Below are 26,314 nucleotides of genomic sequence, written 5' to 3' on the forward strand. Positions count from 1 at the left end.
AAGAAGGTCTGAATGTCCGACCAAAAATTACTGAAAAATGGGTAAGAAAAGGTGCGAATGCCAAATCATACATCATCAAAAGCAGGAGCGGATGTGTTCGGCTACAAGAAGGTTTGAATGTCCAACCATAGTAAGTAATAGGCGGGGAAGAAAAGGCTCGAATGCCCGACTATATACCATCAAAAGCGGAAGCGGAGGTGTTCGGCTGCAAGACGGTGTGAACGTCCGACCAAAGTTTGTAAAAAGCAGTTAAGAAAATGTTCGAATATCCAACCAAACATTATCAAAAGCGGGAGCAGAGCTGTTCGACTGCAAGTAGGTGTGAATATCAGATCATAATTTGCAAAAAGCTGTTGAGAAAGGGTGAGAATGCCCGACTATACACTATCAAATGTGGGAGCGGAGGTGTTCGTCTGTGAGTAGGTGTGAATGTCCGACCATAAATGCTGAAAAATGTGTTAGAAAAGGTAAGAATGCCGGACCATATATCATCAAAAGCGGGAGAGGTTGTGTTCGGCTGCAAGTAGGTGTGAATGTCCAGCCATAATTACTCACAAACGGGTAAGAAAAGGTACTATTGCCAGACCATATATGATCAAAACAGGGAGCGGAGGTGGTTCAGCTGCAAGAAGGTTTGAATGTCCGACTAAAGTTTGTAAAAAGCGGGTAAGACAAGGTGTGAATGCCCGACAATGTATGATCAAAAGAGGAGCGGAGGTTTTCGGCTGCAAGAAGGTCTGAATGTCCACCCATAATTACTGAAAAATGGGTAAGAAAAGGTACGAAAGCCCAACCGCACATGATCATAAGTGGATGAGAAGGTGTTCGACTGCAAGTAGGTGTGAATGTAAGATCATAATTTGTAAAAAGCGGGTAAGAAAAGGTAAGAATGCCCAACCATAAATTATCAAAAGCGGCAGCAGAGTTTCGGCTCGTATTTATCAATGTCTAGATAGATTTCAACAAAAAACAACGTTGTACTTTGCAGTAAAAGAAAGTGCAAATCAAAAGTTTTAGGAATCCGAGAATAAGCTTATTTTCATGAGTTCTGCACGATTTCGGATTTTATGTATAAAATGAATTCCTTCACGCAAACTAAGTTAACACTGCTTTGTCCTTCATATGTACCCATTTCTACATATATTTCAAGCATAAACTTTCTCATACTACCCTGAATGAGAAAGAGCCAAACTTGTGATTAAGCCATACGACCCTTTTGAGGAGTTCTGCATGGTTTGGGATTTTATCTATAAAATTAATTCCTTCACTCAAACTATGTTAAAACGGCTTTTACCTTCATATTTATCAATGTCTCGATAGATTTAAACAAAAAAACAACGTTGTACTTTGCAATAAAAGAAAGAGCAAATCAAAAGTTTTAGGAATCCGAGAATAAGCTTATTTTCATGAGTTCTGCACGATTTCGGATTTTATGTATAAAATGAATTCATTCACTCAAACCAAGTTAAAACTGCTTTTTCCTTCATATTTATCAATGTCTAGATCGACTTCAACAAAGAACAACATTGTATTTTGCAGTAGAAGAAAGAGCAAAACTGAAGGATCAGGAATCCGAGAATAAGCTTCTTTTCATACGTTCTGCATGATTTGGGATTTTATGTATAAAATGAATTCCTTCACTCAAACTAAGTTAACACTGCTTTGTCCTTCATATGTACCCATTTCTACATATATTTCAAGCATAAACTTCCTCATACTACCCTGAATGAGAAAGAGCCACACTTGTGATTAAGCCATACGCCCCTTTTGAGGAGTTCTGCATGATTTGGGATTTTATCTATAAAATCAATTCCTTCACTCAAACTATGTTAAAACGGCTTTTACCTTCATATTTATCAATGTCTCGATAGATTTAAACAAAAAAACAACGTTGTACTTTGCAGTAAAAGAAAGAGCCAATCAAAAGTTTTAGGAATCCGAGAATAAGCTTATTTTCATGAGTTCTGCACGATTTCGGATTTTATGTATAAAATGAATTAATTCACTCAAACCAAGTTAAAACTGCTTTTTCCTTCATATTTATCAATGTCTAGATCGACTTCAACAAAGAAAAACATTGTATTTTGCAGTAGAAGAAAGAGCAAAACTGAAGTTTCCTGAACTGATCAGGAATCCGAGAATAAGCTTATTTTCTTATGGGCAAGTGGGAACTGCTTTGTCCTTCATATTTATCAATGTGTAGATGGATTTCAACTTCTTCAAAGTCCAATGTTTTTCTTTGTTGAAGTCGATCTAGACATTGATGAATATGGAAGGACAAAGCAGTTTTAACTTGGTTTGAGCAAAGCAATTCATTTTATAGCAAAATCCGAAATCGTGCAGAACTCATGAAAGCAGGCTTATACTCGGATTCCTGAAACTTTAGATTTGCTCTTTCTTTTACTGCAAAGTACAACGTTATTTTTTTGTTTAAATCTTTGTAGACATGGTAAATATGAAGAACAAATCAGTTTTAACATAGTTTGAGTGAAGTAATGCATTTTATAAGCAAAATCCCAAATCATGCAGAACTCACGAAAAGCTTTTTCTCGCTTTTCACTGCTTTTTACAAACTTTGGTCGGACGTTCACACCTTCTTGCATCCGAACACCTCCGCTTCCGCTTTTGATGATGTATATTCGGGCATTTGAACCTTTTATTACCCGCTTTTTACAAACCATTGTCGGACTTTCACACCTTCTTGCAGCCGAACACCACCTCTACCGCTTTTGATGATGTATGGTTCAGTATTCTTACCTTTTCTAACACATTTTTCAGCAATTATGGTCGGACATTCACACCTACTCACAGCTGGACACCTCCGCTCCCGCTTTTGATCATACAATGTCGGGACATCGCTCCTTGTCTTACCAGCTTTTTACAAACTATAGTCAGACATTCACACCTTGCAGCTGAACCTCCGCTCCCTGTTTTGATCATGTATGGTCTGGCAATACTACCTTTTCTTCCCCCGTTTGTGAGTAATTATGGCTGGACATTCACACCTACTTGCAGTCGAACAGCTCTGCTCCCGCTTTTGATTACGTTTGGTTGGATATTCGAACCTTTTCTTAACTGCTTTTTACAAACCATGGTCGGACTTTCACACCTTCTTGTAGCCGAACAACTCCGCTCCCGCTATTGACTTTGTACAGTCGGGTATTTTAACCTTTTCTTACCCGCTTTTTACCAACTATGGTCGGACATTCACACCATCTTACAGCGGAACACCTCCGCTCCCACTTTTTATGGTGTATAGTCGGGCATTCGAACCTTTTCTTACCCGCTATTTACAAACTATGGTAGGACATTCAAACTTTCGTGTATCCGAAAACCTCCGCTCTCTCTTTTGATCATACATTGTCGGACATTCGCACCTTTTCTTACCCGCTTTTTACAAACCATGGTCGGACTGTCACACCTTCTTGTAGCCGAACACATCCGCTCCCGCTATTGATTGTGTACAGTCGGGTATATTAACCTTTTCTTACCCGCTTTTTACCAAGTATGGTTGGACATTCACACCTTCGTACAGCGGAACCCCTCCACTCCCTCTTTTGATGGTGTATGTTCGGGCATTCAAACCTTTTCTTACCCGCTTTTTACAAACCATGGTCGGGCTTTCACACCTTCTTGTAGCCGAACAACTCCACTCCCGCTATTGATTTTGTACAGTCGGGTATTTTAACCTTTTCTTACCCGCTTTTTACCACTATGGTCGGACATTCACACCATCTTACAGCGGAACACCTCCGCTCCCACTTTTTATGGTGTATAGTCGGGCATTCGAACCTTTTCTTACCCGCTATTTACAAACTATGGTAGGACATTCAAACTTTCGTGTATCCGAAAACCTCCGCTCTCTCTTTTGATCATACATTGTCGGACATTCGCACCTTTTCTTACCCGCTTTTTACAAACCATGGTCGGACTGTCACACCTTCTTGTAGCCGAACACATCCGCTCCCGCTATTGATTGTGTACAGTCGGGTATATTAACCTTTTCTTACCCGCTTTTTACCAAGTATGGTTGGACATTCACACCTTCGTACAGCGGAACACCTCCACTCCCTCTTTTGATGGTGTATGTTCGGGCATTCAAACCTTTTCTTACCAGCTTTTTCCAAACTATGGTCGGCTATTCACAGCTTCCTCTCCACCATACTTGTATGGTGGGATATTCACACCCACTTGCATCCGAAGACCTCCACCACAAATTTTGTTGATATTTAGTCGGACATTCGCACCTTACCCGCTTTTGGCAAACTATGGCCTTCTTGCAGCCAAACAACTCTGATCTTGCTTTTGATGATGTAAGGTTGGGCATTCAGACCTTGCTTCACCTGCTTTTCACCAAATATAGTCGGACATTCACACCTTCTTGCAGCCGAACACTTCCGCTCCACCTTTTAGTGTTCTATCACACCTTTTTTTTCACCGCATTTTATACATTATGGTTGGAAATTTTCAACCACTCTCATCCGAAGACCTCTCCTCCCGCTTTTGTTAATATATTTGAACTTTAGTTTTACATTCAAACCTTCTTGCAGCTGAACCACCTCCGCTCCCTGTTTTGATCATATATGGTCTGGCTACTACCTTTTCTTACCCGTTTGTGAGTAATTATGGCTGGACATTCACACCTACTTGCAGCCGAACACAACCTCTCTCGCTTTTGATGATGTATGGACCGGCATTCTTACCTTTTCTAACACATTTTTCAGCAATTATGGTCGGAGATTCACACCTACTCACAGCCGAACAACTCCGCTCCCGCATTTGATGGTGTATAGTCGGGCATTCTCACCCTTTCTCATCAGCTTTTTGCAAATTATGATCTGACATTCACACCTACTTGCAGTCGAACAGCTCTGCTCCCGCTTTTGATTATGTTTGGTTGGATATTCGAACCTTTTCTTAACTTCTTTTTACATATTTTGGTTGGACGTTCACACCTTCTTGTAGCCGAACACTTCCACTCCTGCTTTTGATGATGTATGGTTGGGCATTCACACCTTTTTTTTGCCCATTTTTCAGGAATTATGGGTGGACATTCACACCTTGCAGCTGAACACCTCCTATCCCACTTATGATCATGTGCGGTTTGATTTTCGAAAAGTTTCTTTCATGTTTTCTAGCAATTATTGATGGACATGTAGACCTTCTTGCAGCTGAACACCTCCGCTCCCGCTTTTGATCATACATTGTCAGGCATTCGCACCTTGTCTTACCCACTTTTTACAAACTTTAGTCGAACAGTCACACCTTTTTGCAGCCGAACACCACCTCTCCCGCTTTTGATGATGTATGGTCCAGCATTCTTACCTTTTCTAACACATTCTTCAGCAATTATGGTCGGAGATTCACACCTACTCAGAGCCGAACACCACCGCTCCCGCATTCGATGGTGTATAGTCGGGCATTCTCACCCTTTCTCATCAGCTTTTTACAAATTATGATCTGACATTCACACCTGCTTTTGATAATATATTGTTAGGCATTCGCACCTTTTTTTTTACCCATTTTTCATGAATTATGGGTGGACATTCACACCTTCTTGCAGCCTAACACCTCCTCTCCCGCTTATGATCATGTGCGGTTTGATATTCGAAAATTTACTTTCTTGTTTTAAAGCAATTATTGATGGACATTCAAACCTTCTTTTTGATGGTGTATAGTCGGGCTTTCGAGCCTTTTCTTCCCGGTTTTTACAAACCATGGTCGGACTTTCACACCTTCTTGTAGCCGAACAACTCCGCTCCCGCTATTGATTGTGTACAGTCGGGTATTTTAACCTTTTCTTACCCGCTTTTTACCAACTATGGTCGGACATTCACACCGTCTAACAGCGGAACACCTCTGCTCCCGCTTTTGATGGTGTATAGTCGGGCATTCGAAGCTTTTCTTACCCGCTTTTTACAAACTATGGTGGGACATTCAAACCTTCTTGTATCCGAAAACCTCCGCTCTCTCTTTTGATCATACATTGTCGGACATTCGCACCTTTTCTTACCCGCTTTTTACAAACCATGGTCGGACATTCACATCTTCTTGTAGCCGAACACATCCGCTCCCGCTATTGATTGTGTACAGTCGGGTATTTTAACCTTTTCTTACCCGCTTTTTACCAAGTATGGTCGGACATTCACACCTTCGTACAGCGGAACACCTCCGCTCCCTCTTTTGATGGTGTATGTTCGGGCATTCAAACCTTTTCTTACCCGCTTTTTCCAAACTATGGTCAGCTATTCACAGCTTCCTCTCCACCATACTTGTATGGTGGGATATTCACACCCACTTGCATCCGAAGACCTCCGCCCCAAATTTTGTTGATATTTAGTCGGACATTCGAACCTTACCCGCTTTTGGCAAACTATGGCCTTCTTGCAGCCAAACACCTCTGATCTCGCTTTTGATGATGTAAGGTTGGGCATTCAGACCTTGTTTCACCTGCTTTTCACCAAATACAGTCGGACATTCACACCCACTTGCATCCGAAGACCTCCTCCCCAAATTTTTTTGATATTTAGTCGGACATTCGCACCTTCTTGCAGCCGAACACTTCCGCTCCACCTTTTAGTGTTCTATCACACCTTTTTTTCACCGCATTTTATACATTATGGTCGGAAATTTTCAACCACTCTCATCCGAAGACCTCTCCTCCCGCTTTTGTTAATATATTTGAACTTTAGTCGGACATTCAAACCTTCTTGCAGCTGAACCACCTCCGCTCCCTGTTTTGATCATATATGGTCTGGCAATACTACCTTTTCTTACCCGTTTGTGAGTAATTATGGCTGGACATTCACACCTACTTGCAGCCGAACACAACCTCTCTCGCTTTTGATGATGTATGGACCGGCATTCTTACCTTTTCTAACACATTTTTCAGCAATTATGGTCGGAGATTCACACCTACTCACAGCCGAACAACTCCGCTCCCGCATTTGATGGTGTATAGTCGGGCATTCTCACCCTTTCTCATCAGCTTTTTGCAAATTATGATCTGACATTCACACCTACTTGCAGTCGAACAGCTCTGCTCCCGCTTTTGATTATGTTTGGTTGGATATTCGAACCTTTTCTTAACTTCTTTTTACATATTTTGGTTGGACGTTCACACCTTCTTGTAGCCGAACACTTCCACTCCTGCTTTTGATGATGTATGGTTGGGCATTCACACCTTTTTTTTGCCCATTTTTCAGGAATTATGGGTGGACATTCACACCTTGCAGCTGAACACCTCCTATCCCACTTATGATCATGTGCGGTTTGATTTTCGAAAAGTTTCTTTCATGTTTTCTAGCAATTATTGATGGACATGTAGACCTTCTTGCAGCTGAACACCTCCGCTCCCGCTTTTGATCATACATTGTCAGGCATTCGCACCTTGTCTTACCCACTTTTTACAAACTTTAGTCGAACAGTCACACCTTTTTGAAGCCGAACACCACCTCTCCCGCTTTTGATGATGTATGGTCCAGCATTCTTACCTTTTCTAACACATTCTTCAGCAATTATGGTCGGACATTCACACCTACTCAGAGCCGAACACCTCCGCTCCCGCATTTGATGGTGTATAGTCGGGCATTCTCACCCTTTGTCATCAGCTTTTTACAAATTATGATCTGACATTCACACCTGCTTTTGATAATGTATTGTTAGGCATTCGCACCTTTTTTTTACCCATTTTTCATGAATTATGGGTGGACATTCACACCTTCTTGCAGCCGAACACCTTCTCTCCCGCTTATGATCATGTGCGGTTTGATATTCGAAAATTTACTTTCTTGTTTTAAAGCAATTATTGATGGACATTCAAACCTTCTTTTTGATGGTGTATAGTCGGGCTTTCGAGCCTTTTCTTCCCGGTTTTTACAAACCATGGTCGGACTTTCACACCTTCTTGTAGCCGAACAACTCCGCTCCCGCTATTGATTGTGTACAGTCGGGTATTTTAACCTTTTCTTACCCGCTTTTTACCAACTATGGTCGGACATTCACACCGTCTTACAGCGGAACACCTCTGCTCCCACTTTTGATGGTGTATAGTCGGGCATTCGAAGCTTTTCTTACCCGCTTTTTACAAACTATGGTGGGACATTCAAACCTTCTTGTATCCGAAAACCTCCGCTCTCTCTTTTGATCATACATTGTCGGACACTCGCACCTTTTCTTACCCGCTTTTTACCAAACCATGGTCGGACTTTCACATCTTCTTGTAGCCGAACACATCCGCTCCCGCTATTGATTGTGTACAGTCGGGTATTTTAACCTTTTCTTACCCGCTTTTTACCAACTATGGTCGGACATTCACACCTTCGTACAGCGGAACACCTCCGCTCCCTCTTTTGATGGTGTATGTTCGGGCATTCAAACCTTTTCTTACCCGCTTTTTCCAAACTATGGTCGGCTATTCACAGCTTCCTCTCCACCATACTTGTATGGTGGAATATTCACACCCACTTGCATCCGAAGACCTCCGCCCCCACTTTTGTTGATATTTAGTCGGACATTCGCACCTTACCCGCTTTTGGAAAACTATGGCCTTCTTGCAGCCAAACACCTCTGATCTCGCTTTTGATGATGTAAGGTTGGGCATTCAGACCTTGCTTCACCTGCTTTTCACCAAATATAGTCGGACATTCACACCTTCTTGCAGCCGAACACTTCCGCTTTTAGTGTTCTATGAGGCATTCACATATTTTTTTTCACCGTATTTTATAGATTATGGTTGGAAATTCTCACCCACTCTCATCTGAAGACCTCTCCTCCCGCTTTTGTTAATATATAGTCGGGCATTCGAACCTTTTCTTACCCGCTTTTTACAAATTATAGTCGAACATTCACACCTACTTGCAGCTGAATACTTCCGCTCCACCTTTTAGGTATGTATGGTTGGCATTTGCACCTCTTTTTATACTGATTGCTGAAGATTAAGTTGTACTTTCTCAAACTACAACATTTTTTTATTTGTTGAAACTTGATTTGAAGTGGATAAATAAGGAGGACAAACAGTTTTAAGTCAGGCTGATAGAAGGAATTAATTTTATAGCAAAATCTGTACTTCGTCATATGTCGAGAGATGCTTATTGCTGAAGAAGTTCTTTCTCATTCTACAAAGTACAACGTTGTTTATCGTTGAAACTTGATTAGACATGAATAAATATGAAGGACAAAGCAGTCTTAACTTGGTTTGAGTTAAGGAATTCGTTTTATAGGAGAATCCGAATTCGTGCATAACTCATAAAATAGAGCTTATTTTCGGATTCCTGAAGAATGATTCTGGTTCTTTCTCATAATACAAAGTTTGTTGTTTATTGTTGAAACTTCATCAGAAGTGAAGAAATAAATGAATGCCTATCAACAAATGTGGGATCTAAACTCTAGTGCTTCCTCTAAAATAATTTCCTTTCTCAATTTAGAAATGTGTGTGTGTAAGTCACAACACCCGTGACACCAAAACGGCTTTCTTTTCTCTACACTCTGCACTATGAGCACACACACCAAATCAGAAAGGCTTTTTTCTCTCTTTTCTACATTATGGACTGTGGGGACACAAAACCGCTCTCTCTCTTTTTTTTTTTTATCGTGTGCCAGGGCGTTGTCTCATGTATTAGATTATGCTTAAGATACGAATGGGTTTATCAGTCACATCAGAATCCATACATACTGATCCTCCCGTAATAAAATGGTCGGATCTTATCAAACACACTTTGTTTCTTGTGACAATCAAGTCAGCGAAACAGCGTATACACGTCAAGACACTGAATCAAGTTTGCCACAAGAACTCATAAGTTTGGCAGTATTGCTCTGCCATCAGCAATGATACACCCATTTTATTTTCGTGAGACATGTGCAAGCACCTGTTCATCTACTGTTCTATCACTATGAATTAGTAATCTATTATCAATAAGGATACTTCTACAACTACTATCAAAGTATGTCCGGACTTCTTATGTTGTCAGTTGCTATATATGAATAAGTGGGTAGCTACTGACAAGCATTAAGCATGTCACACAGCCCAAACATATAACATTTCAGGACACACCACACAGTTAACAACCACAGTGAAGCGTGTCAAAGCCCAAACATGTAACATTCAACAGGACACTTACACAACACATTCAAATCAAACAGTCAGACAACATACAAGAACATATACCCCAGCCGGCATTGCTCCCTGCCTATTTTCGTACAGCACACTATGTGTGCGCACACCTTTATTCACAAACTCTTCAACTTATACTCTTTTACCGAAGCTGCTACAGCTCGATTGGCCAAATACCCTTAGATCCTATTTCGGTGAATTTGACATCTGCCTTGTATGTAACAGATTAGCGGTTTAGCAGTTTTAATTTAGTTTGAGTGAAGGAATTAATTTTATAGCAAAATCCGAAATCGTGAAGAACTAAGCTTATTCTCGGATTCCTGAATCTTTAGATTTGCTCTTTCTTTTACTGCAAAGTACAATGTTGAGCAGCACTAATGAGTTGTTTCTATTTTTGGCAGGCTTTACCTTTGCGGGTGAAGCCCTTTCTGTCTGTGCAAAAGAAATCTTCTTACTGTGCAGAGTGACTTCTCTGAGTAGAGTCGCCTTACTTGTTGCGACTGTGCCGATGTTCGAAGCTGGAGTGCAAAGTTGTTGCTTGAATGGTGCTTGCTGGAGCGTGCGGGAGTGCAAAGTTATACCATTTAAAAGGGCTGAAGAGTGCTCAGTGCAGCGGGTGGGCGACACTCTGGCCACCTTGAAAACCGAGATTACATCCACTACCAGGGGCAGCCCAAGTTCTGCCGCAAGTGTGGTGAGCATGGGCACCTGGTTGAGGCTTGTACCAAGGTGTTATGTGGGAAGAGCAGAGAAATTGGGCAAACTTTTGGAGAGTGTCCAAATGGCAGGAAATGTAATCTCTGTGGAGAATTAAATCACCTCTTCAGAGATTGCCCTAAATCTTTTGCCAACAAATTAAAGACGGTAAAGCCACAGTCAAGCCAACAAAGAGAAGGACCAAAGGTGGCAGTTGGTGAACAAAGTGAAGAGGTTGACCCAATAAATTCAAACTTCCCGCCAAAAGCTTGGATTGGAAGTGAGGAGCAAAAAGGGGAGGGGCCTGTAGAGGCCTCACCACTCAGTGTTGAAGTCTGTGAGAATTCACAGGCAGAGGGTGGAGCTACGCTAAATGAGGAGGAAGAGCAGACAGGTGAGTCTAGTGAAGATACTCACCTCCCCGAAGGTCAACAGCCGAAGAGGACGGCATCTGAGCCTCTGATTCCCCAGTGGTATCAGAGAAGAGGGGAAGGGTTAGGTCCCTTTCAGACAGTTCTTCAGTGGAAGAACCTAGAGTCTTCCCCTCCGACTCACCAAATGAGGTCTCCTTTTTAACTTCAGCTCTGCACTCGACCCCCAGGGACTCAAAGTTAAATGCAACATTGCGTCAGAGGCCAACACCGAGAGTCCGAAAAGGAAATATAGATCAACCTACTCACTTTTCACCTAAAGAAATGAAGGAAGAGCTAGTTTCCCAAGAAATAACCTGTGTGTAATTTGTTTTGATAACTTAGAAAAACGAAAATGACATACCTACTTTCCTTTATGCTTTTAATGGTTCTCACCTTCTCAACACTAAATGTGAGAAGTGTGAAATCAAAGACAAGAGCCCAGAGTATTTTATCCATCTTAGACTCCATAAAATCAGATGTGTTTTTAATACAAGAATGTGGACTACCTTTTTTAAAAAACCATAGACAATGGGAGGAAATGTGGCCCCATTTATCGATATGGAGTGGCTCAAATCAAAATAAAAATGATGGTGTGGCCATTCTAATTAAAAATCCGCATGTTCTGGTGAAAGGTAGCACAGTGGTGAGAGACGGACGGGCACTTTTAGCACACTTGAATTTTATGGGGCAAGACTTTAACCTCTTAAATATTTATGGTTTCAATGGAAAAAATGAAAGGTATGACCTTTTAGAAGATATACAGCTTTACATGCTAGGGCAAGTACCTTTAGTTGTAGGAGGGGATTTTAACTGTATCTTGAGCAGGAAAGATAGAAAAAGAGCAGGGGTAGATTTTAAAGTGGATAAGACTTCGATTTTACTTCAGGGCATATGCAGGGATTTTAAGCTTACTGACTGTTTTAAAACCATGCATCCCAGAGAGGAGGGCTTCACCTGGTTTAGTCATGATGGCAGCAGAGCCTCTCGCATTGATTATTTCTTTACTAGAGATTGCCCACCCACTGATGTTAGATTAACCCCTGTTTTCTTTTCAGACCACCTTATGCTCTCCTGCACCCTTTCACCCCCTTCTGGTGTGACGGTAGGAAGTGGTCTGTGGAAACTCAACTGTTCCCTGTTGGAGGATGAAATCATAGTCAGTCAGTACAGGGAATGTTATAAAGAGTGGCAGACCCTTCAAGACCTCTACGAAACACATGCACAATGGTGGGAAATGGTGAAGGAAACGACCCAGACTTTTTTTAAACAGCAAGGTAAACGTAAAAAAAGGAAAGAGAATAGATGTATGATGGGACTACATAAACGCTTACAGCGCTACTTTAAACTAAATCAGTGTGGCATAGACTTTAAAGAAGAAATCAAAGATGTCAAAAAGGAAATGTCAGTTTTAGCAGAAATAAAGAGTAAAGGAATTTTTGTAAGAAGCAGGGAGCAGGAAATTGAGGAAGGTGAAAAAGAAAGAAAGTTATAAATAAAAAGGAGTGTATTCAAAATCTAAAAAGAGAAGATGGGTTTTTAACAAAATCCACACAAGAGATGATTGAAACTGTACATACCTTTTATAGTAACATGTACAAAGAGAAACCAGTGCACTTGGAAACATCGGCAGAAATCTTAAAATTCGTTGACAAAACCGTAAAAGAGAATGCACACTTGACACAGAATTTTACTGCTTTAGAGTTAAAAAAATGCCTAACAGGTTTTAAGAGAAGTCGAGCTCCGGGTTTAGACGGGCTTCCTGCAGAATTCTATCTGACCTATTGGGACCTTTTATCATCAGACATTTTAGATGTTTTTAAAGATTTTGAAAAACTCGACCGACTGCCTGACAGTTTTAGAGTGGGAATAGTGACTCTACTTTATAAAAAAAATTATAAGACTGACCTAAAGAATTGGAGGCCCATCACACTTTTAAACTTTGACTGTAAACTTTTTAGCAAGGTTTTAGCGACACGGATGTCCTCTGTTTTAGAGGAGGTAATTCACCCAGACCAAGCTTGTGCCATCTCAGGGAGACAACTCACCGACAGCCTCGTACTGATTCGAGACATCATTGATTACGCTAGAGACAGAAACACCCGGCTTGTCATCTTAAATTTAGACTTTGAAAAAGCATTTGATCGGGTCTCGCATCAATATCTCTTTCAGGTGTTGCAGCCATCGAAAAGGGCCCGATTGTTCCTACTTGGTGAGCTTTGCTTGGTTGAGACGCTTGCCCCCCCCCCCCCCCCTGCTCCTCGGCTGACCAAGTAGAAACAATCTATTCGATGGCTGCCTTGTCTTGTAAGGCGACTCTACTCAGAGAAGTCACTCTGCAAAGTAGCAAGATTTCTTTTGCACAGACAGAAAGGGCTTCACCCGCAAAGGTAAAGCCTGCCAATAATAGAAACAACTCATTAGTGCTGCTCTCCACGGAAGTCTTTAGTAAAAGGCGAAAGACTTGTATGTTATGAAGAGAAACCAGAGTACAATTATCCGTCACTGCGGGAGCAGGGCATCAGGCTAGTTGGTATAGCCACCTTCCCCATGGTGAGCTTTGCTTGGTTGAGACGCTTGCCCCCCCCCCCCTGCTCCTCGGCTGACCAAGTAGGAACAATCGGGCCCTATTCGATGGCTGCCTTGTCTTTTACTCTATGCAAAAGACAAGGCAGCAACAAAAACACCACGAGAATCCCGTATTGAGGCTTTGTTCTGACCGCTCATTCGGTGTCGCGTTTCTTTCAAGCAATTCTCCCGGTTAGCCGACACTCGGCTCGCTCCCATAGCCGTGTTAAAGTCTACTTCGCATTCACTCTCTTTTCTCAGCAGACTCTTGGGATTTTATCTATAAAATGAATTCCTTCACTCAAACTATGATAAAACTGCTTTGTCGTTCATATTTACCATGTCTAGAAAGATTTAAACAAAAAAAACAACGTTGTACTTTGCAGTAAAAGAAAGAGCAAATCTAAAGTTTCAGGAATCCGAGAATAAGCTTACTTTCATGAGTGCTTCACGATTTCGGATTTTGCTATAAAATGAATTCCTTCACTCAAACTAAATTAAAACTGCTAAACCGCTAATCTGTTACATGTAAGGCAGATGTCAAATTCACCGAAATAGGATCTAAGGGTATTCGGCCAATCGAGCTGTAGCAGCTTTGGTAAAAGAGTATAAGTTGAAGAGTTTGTGAATAAAGGTGTGCGCACACATAGTGTGCTGTACGAAAATAGGCAGGGAGCAATGCCGGCTGGGGTATATGTTCTTGTATGTTGTCTGACTGTTTGATTTGAATGTGTTGTGTAAGTGTCCTGTTGAATGTTACATGTTTGGGCTTTGACACGCTTCACTGTGGTTGTTAACTGTGTGGTGTGTCCTGAAATGTTATATGTTTGGGCTGTGTGACATGCTTAATGCTTGTCAGTAGCTACCCACTTATTCATATATAGCAACTGACAACATAAGAAGTCCGGACATACTTTGATAGTAGTTGTAGAAGTATCCTTATTGATAATAGATCACTAATTCATAGTGATAGAACAGTAGATGAACAGGTGCTTGCACATGTCTCACGAAAATAAAATGGGTGTATCATTGCTGATGGCAGAGCAATACTGCCAAACTTATGAGTTCTTGTGGCAAACTTGATTCAGTGTCTTGACGTGTATACGCTGTTTCGCTGACTTGATTGTCACAAGAAACAAAGTGTGTTTGATAAGATCCGACCATTTTATTACGGGAGGATCAGTATGTATGGATTCTGATGTGACTGATAAACCCATTCGTATCTTAAGCATAATCTAATACATGATACAACGCCCTGGCACACGATAAAAAAAAAAAGAGAGAGAGCGGTTTTGTGTCCCCACAGTCCATAATGTAGAAAAGAGAGAAAAAAGCCTTTCTGATTTGGTGTGTGTGCTCATAGTGCAGAGTGTAGAGAAAAGAAAGCCGTTTTGGTGTCACGGGTGTTGTGACTTACACACACACATTTCTAAATTGAGAAAGGAAATTATTTTAGAGGAAGCACTAGAGTTTAGATCCCACATTTGTTGATAGGCATTCATTTATTTCTTCACTTCTGATGAAGTTTCAACAATAAACAACAAACTTTGTATTATGAGAAAGAACCAGAATCATTCTTCAGGAATCCGAAAATAAGCTCTATTTTATGAGTTATGCACGAATTCGGATTCTCCTATAAAACGAATTCCTTAACTCAAACCAAGTTAAGACTGCTTTGTCCTTCATATTTATTCATGTCTAATCAAGTTTCAACGATAAACAACGTTGTACTTTGTAGAATGAGAAAGAACTTCTTCAGCAATAAGCATCTCTCGACATATGACGAAATACAGATTTTGCTATAAAATTAATTCCTTCTATCAGCCTGACTTAAAACTGTTTGTCCTCCTTATTTATCCACTTCAAATCAAGTTTCAACAATTAAAAAAATTTGTAGTTTGAGAAAGAACAACTTAATCTTCAGCAATCAGTATAAAAAGAGGTGCAAATGCCAACCATACATACCTAAAAGGTGGAGCGGAAGTATTCAGCTGCAAGTAGGTGTGAATGTTCGACCATAATTTGTAAAAAGCGGGTAAGAAAAGGTTCGAATGCCCGACTATATATTAACAAAAGCGGGAGGAGATGTCTTCGGATGAGAGTGGGTGAGAATTTCCAACCATAATCTATAAAATACGGTGAAAAAAAATATGTGAATGCCTCATAGAACACTAAAAGCGGAAGTGTTCGGCTGCAAGAAGGTGTGAATGTCCGACTATATTTGGTGAAAAGCAGGTGAAGCAAGGTCTGAATGCCCAACCTTACATCATCAAAAGCGAGATCAGAGGTGTTTGGCTGCAAGAAGGCCATAGTTTGCCAAAAGCGGGTAAGGTGCGAATGACCGAGTAAATATCAACAAAAGTGGGGGCGGAGGTCTTCGGATGCAAGTGGGTGTGAATATCCCACCATACAAGTATGGTGGAGAGGAAGCTGTGAATGGCCGACCATAGTAAAAGGCGGGTGAGAGAAGGTGCGAATGTCAAACCATACATAATCAAAAGAAGGAGCGGAGGTGTTCTGCTGTAAGAAGGTGTGAATGTCCAACCATAGTTCGTAAAAAGCGGGTAAGAAAAGGTTAAAATACCCGACTGTACACAATCAATAGCGGGAGCGGAGTTGTTCGGCTACTAAAAGGTGTGAAAGTCCGACCATGGTTTGTAAAAAGCGGGTAAGAAAAGGTGCGAATGCCCGACAATGTATGATCAAAAGAGGGAGTGGAGGTTTTCGGCTGCAAGAAGGTCTGAATGTCCAACCATAATTTGTAAAAACCGGGGAAGAAAAGGCTCGAAAGCCCGACTATACACCATCAAAAGTGGGAGCGGAGGTGTTCAGCTGCAAGACGGTCTGAATGTCCATCAATAATTGCTAGAAAACATGAAAGAAAATTTTCGAATATCAAACTGCACATGATCATAAGCGGGAGAGGAGGTGTTCAGCTGCAAGAAGGTGTGAATGTCTACCCATAATTACTGAAAAATGGGTAAGAAAAGGTGCGAATGCCTAACCATACATCATCAAAAGAGGGAGCGGAGGTGTTCCGCTGTAAGACGGTGTGAATGTCCGACCATAGATGGTAAAAAGCGGGTAAGAAAAGGTTAAATTACCCGACTGTACACAATCAAAAGAGGAAGCGGAGTTGTTCAGCTAAGAGAAGGTGTGAAAGTCCGACCTTGGTTTGTAAAAAGCGGGTAAGAAAAGGTTCGTATGCCCGAATATACACCATCAAAAGCGGAAGCGGAGGTGTTCGGCTGCAAGATATTGTGAACGTCCGACCAAAGTTTGTAAAAAGCAGTTAAGAAAAGGTTCGAATATCTAACCAAACATAATCAAAAGCGGGAGCAGAGCTGTTCAACTGGAAGTAGGTGTGAATGTCAGATCATAATTTGCAAAAAGCTGATGAGAAAGGGTGAGAATGCCCGACTATACACCATCAAATTGCGGTAGGGGATTATTCGGCTGTGAGTAGGTGTGAATCTCCAACCATAATTGCTGAAAAATGTGTTAGAAAAGGTAAAAATGCCGGTCCATACATAATCAAAATCGGGAGAGGTGGTGTTCAGCTGCAAGAAGGTCTAAATGTCCATCAATAATTGCTAGAAAACATGAAAGAAAATTTCCGAAAATCAAACCACACATGATCATAAGTGGGAGAGGAGGTGTTCAGCTGCAAGAAGGTGTGAATGTCCACCCATAATACCTGAAAAATGGGTAAAAAAAAGGTGCGAATGCCCAACCATACATCATCAAAAGCAGGGGTGCATGTGTTCGGCTACAAGAAGGTGTGAACGTCCAACCAAAGTTTGTAAAAAGCAGTTAAGAAAAGGTTCGAATATCCAACCATACATAATCAAAAGCGGGAGCAGAGCTGTTCGACTGCAAGTAGGTGTGAATGTCAGATCATAATTTGCAAAAAGCTGATGAGAAAGGGTGAGAATGCCCGACTATACACCATCAAATGCAGGAGCGGAGGTGTTCGGCTCTTAGTAGGTGTGAATGTCCGACCATAATTGCTGAAGAATGTGTTAGAAAAGGTAAGAATGCTGGACCATACATCATCAAAAGCGGGAGAGGTGGTGTTCGGCTGCAAAAAGGTGTGACTGTTCGACTAAAGTTTGTAAAAAGTTGGTAAGACAAGGTGCGAATGCCTGACAATGTATGATCAAAAGCGGGAGCGGAGGTGTTCAGCTGCAAGAAGGTCTACATGTCCATCAATAATTGCTAGAAAACATGAAAGAAACTTTTCGAAAATCAAACCGCACATGATCATAAGTGGGATAGGAGGTGTTCAGCTGCAAGGTGTGAATGTCCACCCATAATTCCTGAAAAATGGGCAAAAAAAAGGTGTGAATGCCCAACCATACATCATCAAAAGCAGGAGTGGAAGTGTTCGGCTACAAGAAGGTGTGAACGTCCAACCAAAATATGTAAAAAGAAGTTAAGAAAAGGTTCGAATATCCAACCAAACATAATCAAAAGCGGGAGCAGAGCTGTTCGACTGCAAGTAGGTGTGAATGTCAGATCATAATTTGCAAAAAGCTGATGAGAAAGGGTGAGAATGCCCGACTATACATCATCAAATGCGGGAGCGGAGTTGTTCGGCTGTGAGTAGGTGTGAATCTCCGACCATAATTGCTGAAAAATGTGTTAGAAAAGGTAAAAATGCCGGTCCATACATCATCAAAAGCGGGAGCAGAGCTGTTCGACTGCAAGTAGGTGTGAATGTCAGATCATAATTTGCAAAAAGCTGATGAGAAAGGTTGAGAATGCCCGGCTATACACCATCAAATGCGGGAGCGGAGTTGTTCGGCTGTGAGTAGGTGTGAATCTCCGACCATAATTGCTGAAAAATGTGTTAGAAAAGGTAAGAATGCCGGTCCATACATCATCTAAAGCGAGAGAGGTTGTGTTCGGCTGCAAGTAGGTGTGAATGTCCAGCCATAATTACTCACAAACGGGTAAGAAAAGGTAGTATTGCCAGACCATATATGATCAAAACAGGGAGCGGAGGTGGTTCAGCTGCAAGAAGGTTTGAATGTCCGACTAAAGTTCAAATATATTAACAAAAGCGGGAGGAGAGGTCTTCGGATGAGAGTGGTTGAAAATTTCCGACCATAATGTATAAAATGCGGTGAAAAAAAGGTGTGATAGAACACTAAAAGGTGGAGCGGAAGTGTTCGGCTGCAAGAAGGTGTGAATGTCCGACTATATTTGGTGAAAAGCAGGTGAAGCAAGGTCTGAATGCCCAACCTTACATCATCAAAAGCGAGATCAGAGGTGTTTGGCTGCAAGAAGGCCATAGTTTGCCAAAAGCGGGTAAGGTGCGAATGTCCGACTAAATATCAACAAAATTTGGGGCGGAGGTGTTCGGATGCAAGTGGGTGTGAATGTCCGACTATATTTGGTGAAAAGCAGGTGAAGCAAGGTCTGAATTCCCAACCTTACATCATCAAAAGCGAGATCAGAGGTGTTTGGCTGCAAGAAAGCCATAGTTTGCCAAAAGCGGGTAAGGTTCGAATGTCCGACTAAATATCAACAAAATTTGGGGCGGAGGTCTTCGGATGCAAGTGGGTGTGAATATCCCACCATACAAGTATGGTGGAGAGGAAGCTGTGAATAGCTGACCATAGTTTGGAAAAAGCGGGTAAGAAAAGGTTTGAATGCCCGAACATACACCATCAAAAGAGGGAGCGGAGGTGTTCCGCTGTACGAAGGTGTGAATGTCCGACCATACTTGGTAAAAAGCGGGTAAGAAAAGGTTAAAATACCCGACTGTACACAATCAATAGCGGGAGCGGATGTGTTCGGCTACAAGAAGATGTGAAAGTCCGACCATGGTTTGTAAAAAGCGGGTAAGAAAAGGTGCGAATGTCCGACGATGTATGATCAAAAGAGAGAGCGGAGGTTTTCGGATACAAGAAGGTTTGAATGTCCCACCATAGTTTGTAAAAAGCGGGTAAGAAAAGGTTCGAATGCCCGACTATACACCATCAAAAGCGGGAGCAGAGGTGTTCCGCTGTAAGATGGTGTGAATGTCCGACCATAGTTGGTAAAAAGCGGGTAAGAAAAGGTTAAAATACCCGACTGTACACAATCAATAGCGGGAGCGGAGTTGTTCGGCTACAAGAAGGTGTGAAAGTCCGACCATGGTTTGTAAAAACCGGGAAAAAAAGGCTCGAAAGCCCGACTATACACCATCTAAAAGAAGGTTTGAATGTCCATCAATAATTGCTTTAAAACAAGAAAGTAAATTTTCGAATATCAAACCGCACATGATCATAAGCGGGAGAGGAGGTGTTCGGCTGCAAGAAGGTGTGAATGTCCACCCATAATTCATGAAAAATGGGTAAAAAAAAAGGTGCGAATGCCTAACAATACATTATCAAAAGCAGGTGTGAATGTCAGATCATAATTTGTAAAAAGCTGATGAGAAAGGGTGAGAATGCCCGACTATACACCATCAAATGCGGGAGCGGTGGTGTTCGGCTCTGAGTAGGTGTGAATCTCCGACCATAATTGCTGAAGAATGTGTTAGAAAAGGTAAGAATGCTGGACCATACATCATCAAAAGCGGGAGAGGTGGTGTTCGGCTTCAAAAAGGTGTGACTGTTCGACTAAAGTTTGTAATAAGTGGGTAAGACAAGGTGCGAATGCCTGACAATGTATGATCAAAAGCGGGAGCGGAGGTGTTCAGCTGCAAGAAGATCTACATGTCCATCAATAATTGCTAGAAAACATGAAAGAAACTTTTCGAAAATCAAACCGCACATGATCATAAGTGGGATAGGAGGTGTTCAGCTGCAAGGTGTGAATGTCCACTCATAATTCCTGAAAAATGGGCAAAAAAAATGTGTGAATGCCCAACCATACATCATCAAAAGCAGGAGTGGAAGTGTTCGGCTACAAGAAGGTGTGAACGTCCAACCAAAATATGTAAAAATAAGTTAAGAAAAGGTTCGAATATCCAACCAAACATAATCAAAAGCGGGAGCAGAGCTGTTCGACTGCAAGTAGGTGTGAATGTCAGATCATAATTTGCAAAAAGCTGATGAGAAAGGGTGAGAATGACCGACTATACATCATCAAATGCGGGAGCGGAGTTGTTCGGCTGTGAGTAGGTGTTAATCTCCGACCATAATTGCTGAAAAATGTGTTAGAAAAGGTAAAAATGCCGGTCCATACATCATCAAAAGCGAGAGAGGTTGTGTTCGACTGCAAGTAGGTGTGAATGTCCAGCCATAATTACTCACAAACGGGTAAGAAAAGGTAGTAGCCAGACCATATATGATCAAAACAGGGAGCGGAGGTGGTTCAGCTGCAAGAAGGTTTGAATGTAAAACTAAAGTTCAAATATATTAACAAAAGCGGGAGGAGAGGTCTTCGGATGAGAGTGGTTGAAAATTTCCAACCATAATGTATAAAATGCGGTGAAAAAAAAGGTGTGATAGAACACTAAAAGGTGGAGCGGAAGTGTTCGGCTGCAAGAAGGTGTGAATGTCCGACTACAGTGTACAGTCGGGTATTTTAACCTTTTCTTACCCGCTTTTTACCAACTATGGTCGGACATTCACACCTTCTTACAGCGGAACACCTCCGCTCCCTCTTTTGATAGTGTATGTTCGGGCATTCGAACCTATTCTTACCCCCTTTTTACAAACTATGCTCGGAGCTCCGCTCCGGTATTTGATGGTGTATAGTCAGGCATTCTCAACCTTTCTCATCAGCTTTTTGCAAATTCAAATTCACACCTACTTGCAGTCGAACAGCTCTGCTCCCGCTTTTGATTATGTTTGGTTGGATATTCGAACCTTTTCTTTACTGCTTTTTAAAAACTTTGGTCGGACGTTCACACCTTCTTGCAGCCGAACACCTCCGCTTCCGCTTTTGATGGTATATATTCGGGCATTCGAACCTTTTCTTACCCGTTTTTTACAAACCATGGTCGGACTGTCACACATTCTTGTAGCCAAACACATCCGCTCCCGCTATTGATTGTGTACAGTCGGGTATTTTAACCTTTTCTTACCCGTTTTATACCAACTATGGTCTGACATTCACACCTTCTTACAGCGGAACTCCTCCGCTCCCTCTTTTGATGGTGTATGTTTGGGCATTCGAACCTTTTCTTACCCGCTTTTTACAAACTATGCTCGGACATTCAAACCTTCTTGTAGCCGAACACATCCACTCCTGCTTTTGATGATGTATGGTTGGGCATTCAAACCTACTTGTTGCCCGCTTTTCATTAATTTTGGGTGGACATTCACACCTTGTCACAGCCAAACACCTCCGCTCCCTGTTTTGATCATGTATGGTTGGACATTCGCACCTTTTCTCACCCGCTTTTTGCAAACTATGGTCGGCTGTTCACAGCTTCCTCTCCACCATACTTGTATGGTGGGATATTCACACCCACTTGCATCCGAAGACCTTTTGTTGATATTTAGTCGGTCATTCGCAGCTTACCCGCTTTTGGCAAACTAAGGCCTTCTTGCAGCCAAACACCTCTGATCTCGCTTTTGATGATGTAAGGTTGGGCATTCAGACCTTGCTTCACCTGCTTTTCACCAAATATAGTCAGACATTCACACCTTCTTGCAGCCGAACACTTCCGCTCCACCTTTTAGTGTTCTATCACACCTTTTTTTTCACCGCATTTTATAGATTATGGTTGGAAATTCTCAACCACTCTCATCCGAACACCTCTCCTCCCGCTTTTGTTAATATATTTGAACTTAATTCGGACATTCACACCTTCTTGCAGCTGAACCACCTCCGCTCCCGCTTATGATCATGTGCGGTTTGATATTCGAAAATTTTCTTTCATGTTTTAAAGCAATTATTGATGGATATTCAAATCTTCTTGTAGCCGAACACATCCACTCCTGCTTTTGATGATGTATGGTTTGGCATTCGCACTCTTTTTTTACCCATTTTTCAGGAATTATGGGTGGACATTCAGACCTTCTTGCAGCCGAAAACCTCCGCTCCCTCTTTTGATCATACATTGTCGGGCATTCGCACCTTGTCTTACCCGCTTTTTATAAACTTTAGTCGGACATTCACACCTTCTTGCAGCTGAACGACCTCCGCTCCCTGTTTTGATCATGTATGGTCTGGCAATACTACCTTTTCTTACCCGTTTGTGAGTAATTAATCCCAAAATATTGAGCATAAAATAAGTCTTTATGCTGATGATGTGTTACTTTTCCTTCAGAACTCACAGACGTCTCTCACTCACACGATCACACTCATAAATAAATTCTCAGCACTTTCTGACTACTCTATCAACTGGTCTAAGACCACAGTTCTGCCCATTAACTGTAGGGTCCATAATATAACTGCGATCACTTTACAGTCAGGAAATATTAGATATTTAGGCATAAACATTTCCTCCAGGCTCTCAGAGCTAACAAAGCTAAATTATGTGCAATTATTAAAGACAGTAGAGGACAATCTCTCTCGTTGGAAGTCCTTACCTATATCACTTATGGGGAGAGTTACATCCATTAAAATGATGATACTACCAAAAGTTAACTATTTGTTTTCAATGATCCCCATAAAACCATCTGCTACTTGGTTTAAGTCACTAGATTCATGCATCTCCAAATTTCTGTGGAAAAACAAACCACCACGTATTAGTTTAAAAACCCTACAGAAGACCAAGGACAGTGGTGTATTAGATTTACCTCATTTTCAGCACTATTCCTTAGCCAATAGGTTACAATATATATCAAAATGGTTTAAACCTTGTTGTTGTCACAGTTCCCAGAGACGTTGTAATCGTTGAGGATTCTATATTCACCCCCTCATTAGAGGCACGTGTTGAAGATTGATGACACTGAATCTTCTTCTCTGTTCATTGCTGGCATCATTCCCAGCATCGTAAGTGTTCGTGGCATTGTTAGCCTCTTCTTCTGGATCTTGATATCGAGAATCCTTTTGTATTTCTGGTTTGTCAGTCCTCTCTCTTCGTTCACCGGAGTCTTCGTCTTTTTGTCCTTGAGTTTGCTGATTTTTTCTTCTTTTGATGCCTTGACACAATGTGACAGGTGATACCACGTGGGAGATCCTTTAACTTGGACTGCTGTCCCTGTGCTGCGAAATGGCTGTGCTGCTCAAATGGTCTCTCCTTCATCATGGTTACATGCTGCCATTCCGACATCTCGCCATTCCGACATGGGTCTCCAATTGTTGGAATGGCGACACTTAATTTTTTATCAAACGTCCCGCCATTCCGACACTTTTTTCCTCCTATGGTCGGAATGGCGGTATGTTTTTTTTTAAATTTAACATACCGCCATTCCGACAGTTCCTTTTAATAGCCTATTTTTTACCCAAAACATTTTGCACTAATGATATGCCGGCGCAAATACGCCCTAAAGTTTGGCGCACAAGCTCTGCACATCCAGAGGCCACAGCCTCGCAAACAAACTTTAATAATCTATTATCAAAATCCCCTGAATTTCAAATATAAAAATACAGATATTAATGTAACTCTGGCGAGACTGAAACTGATTAAGCAGAAATACAGTGTCAGTGAGCTGTCACAGCAGCCAGCTGGAGCGGAGCTCTCCACAGAGCCAATGCGTCTTTTGCACGCTGTCATCATATGCAAAAGTAATAATTGCAATAACAGATATCACGGCTACTGCACAGGACACAGTTGCGAGCACTCTGCCTTGCCTTGCCAATAGGAGAAGAGAGAAATGACAGCATAGAACGTATAAAACACAACAAAATGCAGTAAAATCGTTTATTCATGTTATTCACGTGATTTATGAGTACTCACTCCAATTTTGGGAAGCGCGGATGGGCTTTGCGCATTTGCTTTCTTTTAGTTAACTTTCGTTTCTTTTGGATTCTTGTGCGTGTTATGGAGCCGTTTCGGTCCATGTTTGTAAGTCTTTTTTTCCTGGATTAAATTTTCGGAAGTTGAAACAAGTAGCATTGGAGTGTGTGATTGAAAACCACCGCGGACTGCTTCTCCTCCTCCAGTTGCCGAGACTTTGTGTTTTTGATAACGCTTGTCTATAAACATGTGTTAAACATATAAATTGCATGAACAGAAAGAAGGGACTCACCTGTTGAGTAACACACATTTCCTTATACGGAAAGCCTTGACGGAATGGTGGGACATTTGAACGTCGGAATAGCGGGATGTCGGAATGGTGGGATGTCGGAATGGTGGGATGTCGGAATGGTGGGACGTTTGCATGTCGGAATGGTGGTATGTCGGAATGGTGGTATGTCGGAATGGTGGGATGTCGGAATAGCGGGATGTCAGAATGGCGGGATTTCGGAATGGTTGTTGCCACCCCCTTCATCATATACACAGTTATTTATACATCACCTTCCACCATGAAGCGTCCCTTTTTGTTTCTCTCTTTGTTCTTAAAATGCTGTTATGCATGTCTAAACCAATCCATTAAATTAGATCATTTTTGCAGTAAAGCGATCTACAATGTGCTTGGTCGCAAAGCTGCTCATCTGTGGTAAACAGCTCTTCAGAAAGGCATTCTTCAATTGATTTCACTAATTTTATGTAATAATTTTGTGATTTCCTACAAAACTACACTTCTTCTCCCATCTGTCTGAGTATTTAATATTGTCTGGGTCCCGTTAAAACATGTATTTTTCCCATCTAATTCCTTGTTTGCTTTAAAACAAGTATTGCCCATTTTCTATCCCTTCAGTAGCCAATCAGTTTGTATGGAGTACACTGGAGCAACTTGACTGATCAGTAAAACACTGCTTTTGTTGTCACCGCAAGGCTTCCCCCGTCGGTTGTTTCACTGAGACACTACTGAGTAACTATAACTCAACACAGTTTATACACATAACATTCATATACATACTAACAAACAAACAAACAATTATTTATCGCAATTTTCTCATCTCTGTTTGAACGTACACCCAGGTAAATATTCCTGTAGTCTTCTCATACCGACTATGGACCCATTCATTGTTTAACTTCACTGTTTTGCAAATCCTAATTGAATATTACAGATTGACATTGAACTTTACTGGATAAGCAGGTCTTCATTGCATTCAGCAGCCTATATGTGAGCATCTATGTGTAAGCTGTTCTTCTTTGCATTTATCAGCAGCAAGCAATTCTTCATTGCACATGCATATGAAAATAGTAAAACAATTCCAATGCGTTAGCGAAACCTTCTATATCAGGAGTGTCCATCATGATGCTGGGAATAGAACCTCTTTCCCAGAATAGTTCAACCTTCATTACTCAACTGATCATAACTCCGCAATGAGCACATTTCAAAGTATCATTCCTCTACATGTATTCAAAAATCTATGTGTAAATATTTAATATTTCTTATATTTGTTGATGTCATTCTGTGTGCATGTGGCCTAAACCCAATCTCTGTGTGGCAATTTTAATTTAAACAAGTTGGACTCTGCCTCTGATCATTTAAAAAAGGTGTGTACCAATATCAACCTTTCTCAGGTAATTGCTGATCCTACAAAACCAAAGAGATCCTTCAAGGTTGTCCCTGATTTGCTCAATCTT

General features: G+C 41.4%; 1 non-coding gene across 1 annotated transcript; it reads right to left on the reverse strand.

The window, feature by feature from the left end:
• Nucleotides 1-13,596: 13,596 nt before the first annotated feature.
• LOC140279054 (U5 spliceosomal RNA) lies at nucleotides 13,597-13,710 on the reverse strand. The gene has a single exon (XR_011909257.1). It is a non-coding gene; the product is annotated as a U5 spliceosomal RNA (small nuclear RNA).
• Between the last annotated feature and the right edge of the window lie 12,604 nt (nucleotides 13,711-26,314).

Source organism: Leuresthes tenuis, unplaced genomic scaffold (genome assembly GCF_036924035.1).
Source record: "Leuresthes tenuis unplaced genomic scaffold, fLeuTen1.0.hap1 SCAF_20, whole genome shotgun sequence".
NCBI classification, from domain to species: Eukaryota; Metazoa; Chordata; class Actinopteri; order Atheriniformes; family Atherinopsidae; genus Leuresthes; species Leuresthes tenuis.